We start from the raw sequence: 8,537 nt of genomic DNA, 5'->3' as shown, positions 1-8,537 counted from the left end.
AGCTGGCTAGGCCTTCCTCTGTACAGCCTCCCCAGGCGTGAGTGGGGGCCTGGAGGCAGCCCAGGGGAGGGAGGGATCTGCTCTGTTGGGGTTGAGAATTGGGTCCATGGAGGTCTTCGTACTAATGTCTGATTGAGGCTTTGAAGGATGAAGAGGAGTTCGGTGCAGAAGGGCAGGGAAGGTGTTTCCGTCAGAACAGCCCACGCACAGGTAAAGAGGCAGGAGCCAGCGCGATGGGTTTGGGGAATTACAAGCATAAGCAGGGAGAGGTGACAGACCAGGCTCCAGGCACGGAGGGCCTGTCCTGTCCTGCTAAATCGTTTGGAGTTTGTGTAAGACACACTTCCCGCCCTCTCGGGGCCTGTCCTGAGTTTGCCTTTTACGGATGTAAATAAATTCATTTCAAAAGGACTCTTTACGTCACCTCAACACCACTTAACATAAAGAGGTGACCATAAGAAGAGCATTAAAAAAGCGAACTGGTGTCATTAAATTCTCCCAGGGCCTGAGCCTGGGGCCTGTTCTCTCTGGTAAAGGGCGATAGGGAGATGCTGGGGACAAATGAGAACGAGACGGAGACGTTCTCCTGGTCACATTTAAAGAAAAAATGGAAAAGGAAGGAACAAGTGGGAACCTCATTCTAGAATCAGCATTACTCAGTGCTGTGTCCTGCTGGCCTAACGCCACCTGTGGAAGGCAGCACTGGTGTGATCTGCAGAGGCTCTAGCACCGTGTCGGGCTGTGTTACTGGGGGCTCTGGCCACAGCCTGGTGTCCCAGGTTCCAGTCGAGGTCACTTACTATCAGGGGAGAAAAAACACTCTGACCAGCGTAGGGGCGGGAGTCCGCCTCTGCGGACTGTTTTGAAATCACCTAATGACAAGTGGATGGCCAGTGCAGGAAATTAGTGTTAATTAACTACTAACCACGGCGATGGTGGTGAATTCGGGCTGGGGAGACGTTAGTGCCCAAAGGCCTTGGAGCATCTTCACTAAAAATATCATTGAAATTGCAACCAGGTGAGTGAAGGACATAAAAGCCTGCTGGGAAAGGACATAGGCCTGCGGAGAAGCCGACTGAAACAGCTCAGGACCCCACCTGGCCTTCCAGGAGGTGAGGGGAGGGGGGGCCTTCAGGAGGCCCATGAAGGTGACACAATAGACATGGTGCCTTCTGATGTGGGGCCCATCTTGGAGGTTCCTGGGCCTCGATGGCCTCATCTGAGAAATGGGGATAATAATACTTTATGTCCAGGAAGAAGGGGGCTGGGCCAGCTGAGCCCCTAGGTTCTGTTCCAGCCCTGCCCACTCTTACTTGGTGTGGGTCTCAAATCCTGGGGCTCAGGTTGTCTCAGTGGCCAGGTGTTCTCCATCTGGGAGCAAACACCTAACGCAGGTGTTTGCTGCTTGGGGGTCACATCTGGCCCATGATGTGCTTTACCTAAACGGTGTAGTTAAAATGTTAAAACACACACACACACACACACACACACAACTTTGGGGATTTATAAAATATAATGAGGTAATAAATATATATAAAAGCTTAAGTGACCGTTATGACCGAACGACCGGAACAACCTGATGACCGGCCGGTAGCTATGATGCTCACTGACCCAGACCTTGCTGCTGGGGCCCTGACAGCATCGAATCTGGTTCACCCACACCCCAGACCCAGACAGGAGGGAGGAGGGAGCCCGATTCCTTGCGGTTCAGCCATTGGTTAGCTTGCTTCTGGGGCCAACCTCCCACAATCCCTTCCTCTCCCCCCACCCCCCCACCAGCCAGACCCTCTCCCCACCCACTGGCCTGAGGGATCCCACCAGTGCACAAATTTATGCACTGGGCCTCTAGTAGGTAACAACACGCACAGTTCGTAACTAAATAGCTTGGTGAACCGTCGAATAGTGAACAGCTGGTGACCACCAACCCTGCCAGGAGAGGGCACAGCACGGCAGGCCCCCAGGGCCTCCTGGTGCCTCTCCAATCACTTGACCTTGTGTTTTCCTTTTTTAAATTCTTAGGTTGACCATGTGATTTCTCTTTTCTGGCACCATTTCTGAGAACATTGTATAAGGGTTTCCAATCCTGCCATTCTCCAGCACCAACCAAGTCTCCAGCCGTTCAGTTCAGTTCTCACGTGAACTGCTCGCCGTGGGAACAGGCGCCACAAGTTACGTGCTCAGTCCCACAAGACCGCCCCCTTCAGGCATCAGTCATTAGTCCTGGGGCCACCTGTACTCAGTTTCCTCACCTGTGAAATGGGGTCCATGGAGGTCTTTGTACTAATGTCTGAATAATTAGGAACCTGGGCTGGGACCTTCTTGAAGTCCAGGACGGCATCCCATGTGTCTCTAGATCTCCCACTTGGTCTAGTGTCTTGTATGCAGAGCACATGTCCATGGCGTTGCTGTGAGGAGCAAACGATTGCCTGAACAAAGCTGAGCACAGTGCCTGTCCCACAGCCACTGGTTGGCCAAGTTAGCTGTGACTGCTATTTTCTGCCTGATTTCATGCAGCTCGGATTGGGCTGGGAAAGGTGCTCAATCTTAGAGTTATGTATGTGGTGATTTTCCCAATTCATGCTGTCTCGGGCGGTCCTTCCCCTTCCATCCAAGCCCCTCTGACCCCGGAGTCTCCACCCCTTCTCCCTACCTGTGACACCAGCATCGTCTCGCCAGCCAAGAGGTTGGCAGATGGAAACTGGTGCTGTTCCTACCTTCCCAGGAATGTTTTCATCTAAACGGGCTCTTTAAAAATCCCACAGCAAGGAGGAGGCTCTGAGAACTTTAGAAGTCTTTGCGGTACAACATAATATTAGTGAAAATAATGACCATTTATCCAATGCCTACTATGTGCTAGCTAGCCTTGCTCTGACTCCTTTAATGCATTCCCTTATTTGTCTTCCACAAAAGTAGAAGGTTGGGACTTTTCCTATAACTCCCATTTTACAGATGAAGAGAGTAAGGCACAGAGAAGTTAAGTAACTTGCCCAGTGTCACACAGCAAGTGGCGGAGAAGAGACACAAACCCAGGCAGCCTGACTCCAGAGCACACTACAGCTTCTGTTCAGTGAAGTGCTCACCATGCGCCAGGAGTGTTTTCAAGGTGCTGTACACACATGATGATCTCTATCGCCTCTGCCGTAAATATGTCGGATTTCTCTGTCAGTCCTCACACCAACTCTAGGAGGCTTGTATTATTACCTCCAATTCCAAGGTGAGAAAACTGAGGTCTGGACAGAGAATTGCCTTTGTGTGCCTCTCCTGCTATTGAAATGTCACCTACGAGGGAAGTTTGAACTAAAGGCTGCTTTGTCCTGAGCGCTGGCCTGGGGCTGGTGGGAGTGCCGGGAGTGGGAGAGAGAGCATTCATTGGCTTTGGAGATGGAAGTTCGAATTCTGTCTTCGCTAGTCCTCGCTTCGTGGCTCAGGGACAATTTTGGGGCCTTGGTGAGCCTGGATTTCCTTAGAGTGCAATGATGGAGGTCATGTCCACCCAAGAGCCGCTGTGAGCCCGGAATGAGATAAAGATCAGAGCAGAGGCACGTAGTTGGTGCTCAATACATATTTGTTTTGTGGCTCCCTCTGAAGGCTTCCTGTTGTTCTGTCTTCTCATAGCACCGCCGAGTGCCTCCCGCGGCCCACCTACCAGATGCAAGCTAGCATTCTAGTTCTTTAGGAACCTGGGCTGGGACCTTCTTGACGTCAAGAACTGCATCCCATGTGTCTCTAGATCCCCACTTGGTCCAGTGTCTTGTATGCAGCCATATGCGATAAATGATGTGGGTTGTTGTTCTTGTTGTTTTTCCCCAAAGTGAAAACAGCTTTTCCGTCTCCATTGTTCTCCTTATAGAAGTAATCAGTGCTCGTTGTAAAATGAGAAAGGAATTTACCGACCTCGTCTCGATGCGACCTTGTCTTAAATGAGACATTACTGGGAAGGGGCTCACCTTGATACCTGGCACAGAGCTTTGTAATGATCCTAATTATTCAAAAAACACATAAAGGCATTTAACAAAAGTAAAAACCACCTGCTGACCTCGCGGATGCCCTTACAGATAATTTTCCATGTGTGTACACAGACGGCCCTACAGACATAGGACGGGCACTTCTTCAATGGAGGTTCGCGGCCGTGCTTTTTGCTTCCATGGTAACTGGTGGGCCTCTCCCTGCGCCAGTAAACATGGGCGTGTGCTATCCTCGGGGTTGCTGAGTGTCACTGCTCAGGGATGCGCCGGACGGATTTGGTCAGTGCCCCGTTGCTGGGCACTCAGGGATCCTATTGTCACTTGGAGTTGGGCCGGAAGGCACAGGGCAGCTGTAGACCAAGGAAACGTCTCCCTGGCCGAGGCCTCTCTAGTTACGAAACAGCCGCCGGGGAAGTTGTCGGGGCTGACACAGTGGCTGCTGTGACGTGTAGCTGTGAGTTGCGTGCAGGACAATCAGGGAGACGTCCCTGCCGTGGGCCTGGGATGAGCTCAGTGCATTCCTCCCTTTCATGGCGCTGGAAGGAGCGGTCCTCTGGGAAGACGGCCCTTGACTCACCCTTTTCTTTGCAGTCGCCACCCATGCAATGTCCTCGCTGCTGGGACATCTGTCTCAGCAGAAACAGGACCGAGAGGGAAGGGAGAACCTGCCCGTCCCTCCTCTGAAGGCTTCCTCTACCACGTGAGAAAGCCCTTTGCAAACCGGACATCGGTGGGGAAGGGAGTGGGGATTCACCACGCTCACAAGCCAGCCAGTGGGGAAGACAGGGGTACCCCAGGGGGTCAGGACTCCCCTGCCCTGCCCACCCTGCTACCCTGTGGTTCCTGAAACACCCAGGGCCTTCCTGACAACAGTCCACACATCCTGGTCTCCTCCTGCAGTGGCCGGGCCCTCCCGGTCCTGAGGCTGGTGTGGCCACCCAGCTGCTCCTCAAGTTACTTGTCAAACTGACAAGGTTGGGGTAGAAGGAGTGATGCAGGGACATGCTCAGTGCAATGCCCCCCACGTCACCAGCGCAGGTAGCGCTGCTGGAGCAGGTAAGGTCAGGCAGGAGCAGCGAGGAGGCTCCCAGCACTTGCTGGGTTTTGAGGTCAGGGACCCACCACTTGGGGCGGAGATGGACGTGTGGCTTCCTGCAGTCGGGCACTTTAAAAAGCTCTCTGATGGTGAGAAGGATGAGGCGGGGGAGGTCGTCTCTTCTGAGATAGGGCTGCAGGCGGTGGAGTGATCTCAGGGGGCCACGCCCCTCTGCCCGGCGCCCTTCCCAGACTTAATGTATTGCATTTCACTTGGCTCTCAACGCAACCCTATGGGGCAGAGATATCATTCTTATTCTGGACCTGGGGAAACTGAGGCTCACACGCCCAGGAAGGAGCATCGGGCTTGATGGTGATTAGGGCACATCAAAGAGAGAGCCCGCCTCCTCGGGGCTGGACTCCCAGCTGCACTGCAAGAGGCTGAGCGGCCTGGGGGCAGGTGGCAGGGTCTGGCTTCTCCGTCCCATGGGCGCTGTGGGTCAGAGAGTGTCCTTCCCTCCCTCCAGGAGCCCCGCCCCCATGAGAGGAGGGAGACAGTGAATTGGGAGAAATGCTGCAGAGAAATGCATCCATAGTGGGCAAGACCAGGAGGCCCCTGCTCTGGTCTGGGGGTTGCAGAGTAGCTTCTAGGGGAAGTGCTCCCCTTCACACCCCCCAGGAAGCATAAAATAGAAAGGACTGACCGTACCCAGTATTAGCAGGACACGGACAGTCAGAACTCCAGGCACTGCTGAAGGGGGTGTGAATGTGTACGGCCGCCTCGGAAAACTGGCCGCATCTACTAACTCTAAACATACGCATCCCCTAGGACATGGCAGCTTATTCCTGGGTTTGTGCTCGAGAGGAACAAGCACTTATCGTCCCCAGAAGATATACAGGAAAAGGTTCGTCGCGTCTTAAGCCCCAAACCAGAGACAGCTCCTACGTCCATCCGCAGGAGATTGAGTAAATAAACGGTGATAACTTCATGCCATATGATACCACACAGCAAAGCGAAAGGGCAAAATGCTGCTACACACAGCTACACGGTGGCTCTCCTTCAGGTCAGACTGAGCAAAGGGACCCAAAAGCTGTGTGCGTCCACCGACCGGAGGCTGGCACGGGACCCGTGGTGAGAAGCGCCAGAACCTGCTTCCTGTGGGAGACGCCGGTGGAGGGGAGCAATGACCCGGGGGTGAGTACACGGGGGGGGGGGGGGGGGGGGGGGGGGAGGGGTAAGAAGGGGGTGAGTACACGGGGGCGGGGGGGTGGTAAGAAGGGGGTGAGTACACGGGGCGGGGGGGGTGGTAAGAAGGGGGTGAGTACACGGGGGCGGGGGGGGTGGTAAGAAGGGGGTGAGTACACGGGGTGGGGGGGGGGTGTGAGTACACCGGGGTGCGCATATGTGGAAATTGGTTGAGCCTACATGTAGTACTGATACACTTTACTGAACGTAAGTCATTACAAAGTCAAAACAAGACAACAAATGAAAAAGGAGAGGTGGGCCAAAGCTCAGATCTGAAGGATAAGTACAAACGGGCCAGCGAGAAGGGGAGCAGTGTTCCTGGAGGGGAGGCCAGCACGGGCAAAGGCCCAGAGGCAGGAGTGCACGGCGCTGCTTCTCGTGGCGCCGGGCTCCCTTGGTGATGCTCTTGCCGCTCGCTCCTCTGCGCCCCTGTCCGCTCACTGAGGGTCCTGCTGTGGAACGGGTGGGCGGGCATGACACCAACAGCTCCCTCCTCGGGTCTGTGTCCGAATGTCCCCCTCTGAGCTGTCGAGAAGGAGCTGCAGTGAGCGTGGGAGGGACAGGATGTGGAGTTCAGAGTTGGGTCCAGAACTCACTTCATGTGCTGTGGATGCGTCACTTTACCCCCTGAGCCCCACTCTCCCATCTGTAGAAGGGCCTTTATCATGTGGAGTTTTAGTGACAGAGTCTGGGTAAGAGAGATGTTCAGCAGGTGCTTGTCATACAGGAATTGGGGAAGAAGGCCTGAAAGCAAGCCCCCCAAACTTGTGGCTCCCCCTAGAGCAGCGGTTCTCAACCTGTGGGTCACGACCCCTTTAGGAGTCGAACGACCCTTTCACAGGGGTCGCCTAAGACCATCGGAAAACACATATATAATTACATATTGTTTTTGTGATTAATCACTATGCTTTATTTATGTTCAATTTGTAACAATGAGATTGGAGGTCACCACAACATGAGGAACTGTATTAAAGGGTCGCGGCATTAGGAAGGTTGAGAACCACTGCCCTATAGTAATCCAGCATGGCCCTGGTTAGGCCTCTGACATCCCTGGCCTTGATTCCCTGTCACGTGGAGGCAAACCACACCTAGATCGGCGCCTGGCACATACCCGAGGTTCGGGGAATGTTGGCTCATGAGAGCCGTCTCCGAATACATGCCAGGTACTGCTCTCAGCTTTTTACACACGTGGACTTGTTTAATCCTCATGCTCCCTTCCATTTCACAGAGGGGAAAACTGAGGCACGGGGCAGTTAAATCACCTGCCCACAGTCGCACCATTAGTGAATGGAGCCTGGCTCTGGATCCCCTCCTCGTACCCACACAGCCATGGAGCCAGATTATACAGCGCTGCCCACTGGCCTTCCTGAGACAGGCCCACAGAAGCCTGGAAAAGGTTCTGGAAGCAACCAGGGCTCCCCCAAGGCCGTTGTTGACCAAGAGCAACGCTGTCGGGTAGCCAGTGGGACACTGCGGCGCCCTGATGCCGGTGAAACCTACGCCCTTTTCGAGGAAGGCAAACCCGCCCAGAATAATTGTCGAGCCAGCAGGCAGCTTAAGTCGCTTGTAAGCCCGGAGGTGCCCAGGAGGGATGAGGCCCTGCAACGTGCCCTTTTGGCCAGCGTTGGTGTTTTTTTGGCTGTTGCTGTCATCATTATTGTTTTTGGGGAGGAGAGATGGGACACCTCAGGAGTCTGCTGTTTTGTTTAAAGGATTAATTTTCACCTGTAGACTCATGTGGGATTTGCAGCCGCTCCCTTTCCTCTGTGCCATCATGTTTTACTGCTCTCTTTCATTTCTCCATGAAGAAACCTGGTGAGAATGTTTTAGAAACTGCAGCCTGCGGGTGAGGATGGGGACACAGTGGAGAGAGCCGTTTATTCTCCCCAACTGAATTTAGATGCCAGAGAGGACCACTGGGTGTGGGACCACTGGAGATACTTATTTTTTTCCTGCCTCCTTATATATTTATGGGCTGTCCACATTTGCATACGCAAAAAGGTCAAAAAAATTATGGTGATTATAGCTACTATTTATTGAGCATTTACTACGTGCTGATTTCACAGGTATTAACTCATTTAACCCTTATAACCACCCTATGAAGTGGATATTCTTATTAGTCTTATTTCCAAGTTGAGAAATGAAGTGTAAAAAAGTAAATCAGCTAATGAAGAATTCTATCAAAATTTAAAAAGAGATTATCAATCAAAAGGAATGACCTACTGATGCTATGACATGGGTGAACCTCAAAAACATTGTGCTCGGTGAAAGAATCAAGACACAAGAGGGCA

Source organism: Myotis yumanensis, unplaced genomic scaffold (genome assembly GCF_028538775.1).
Source record: "Myotis yumanensis isolate MYYU_CA2020_CCGP unplaced genomic scaffold, mMyoYum1.0.hap1 SCAF_2, whole genome shotgun sequence".
Taxonomy (NCBI): domain Eukaryota; kingdom Metazoa; phylum Chordata; class Mammalia; order Chiroptera; family Vespertilionidae; genus Myotis; species Myotis yumanensis.
This window is presented reverse-complemented; position numbering follows the sequence as displayed.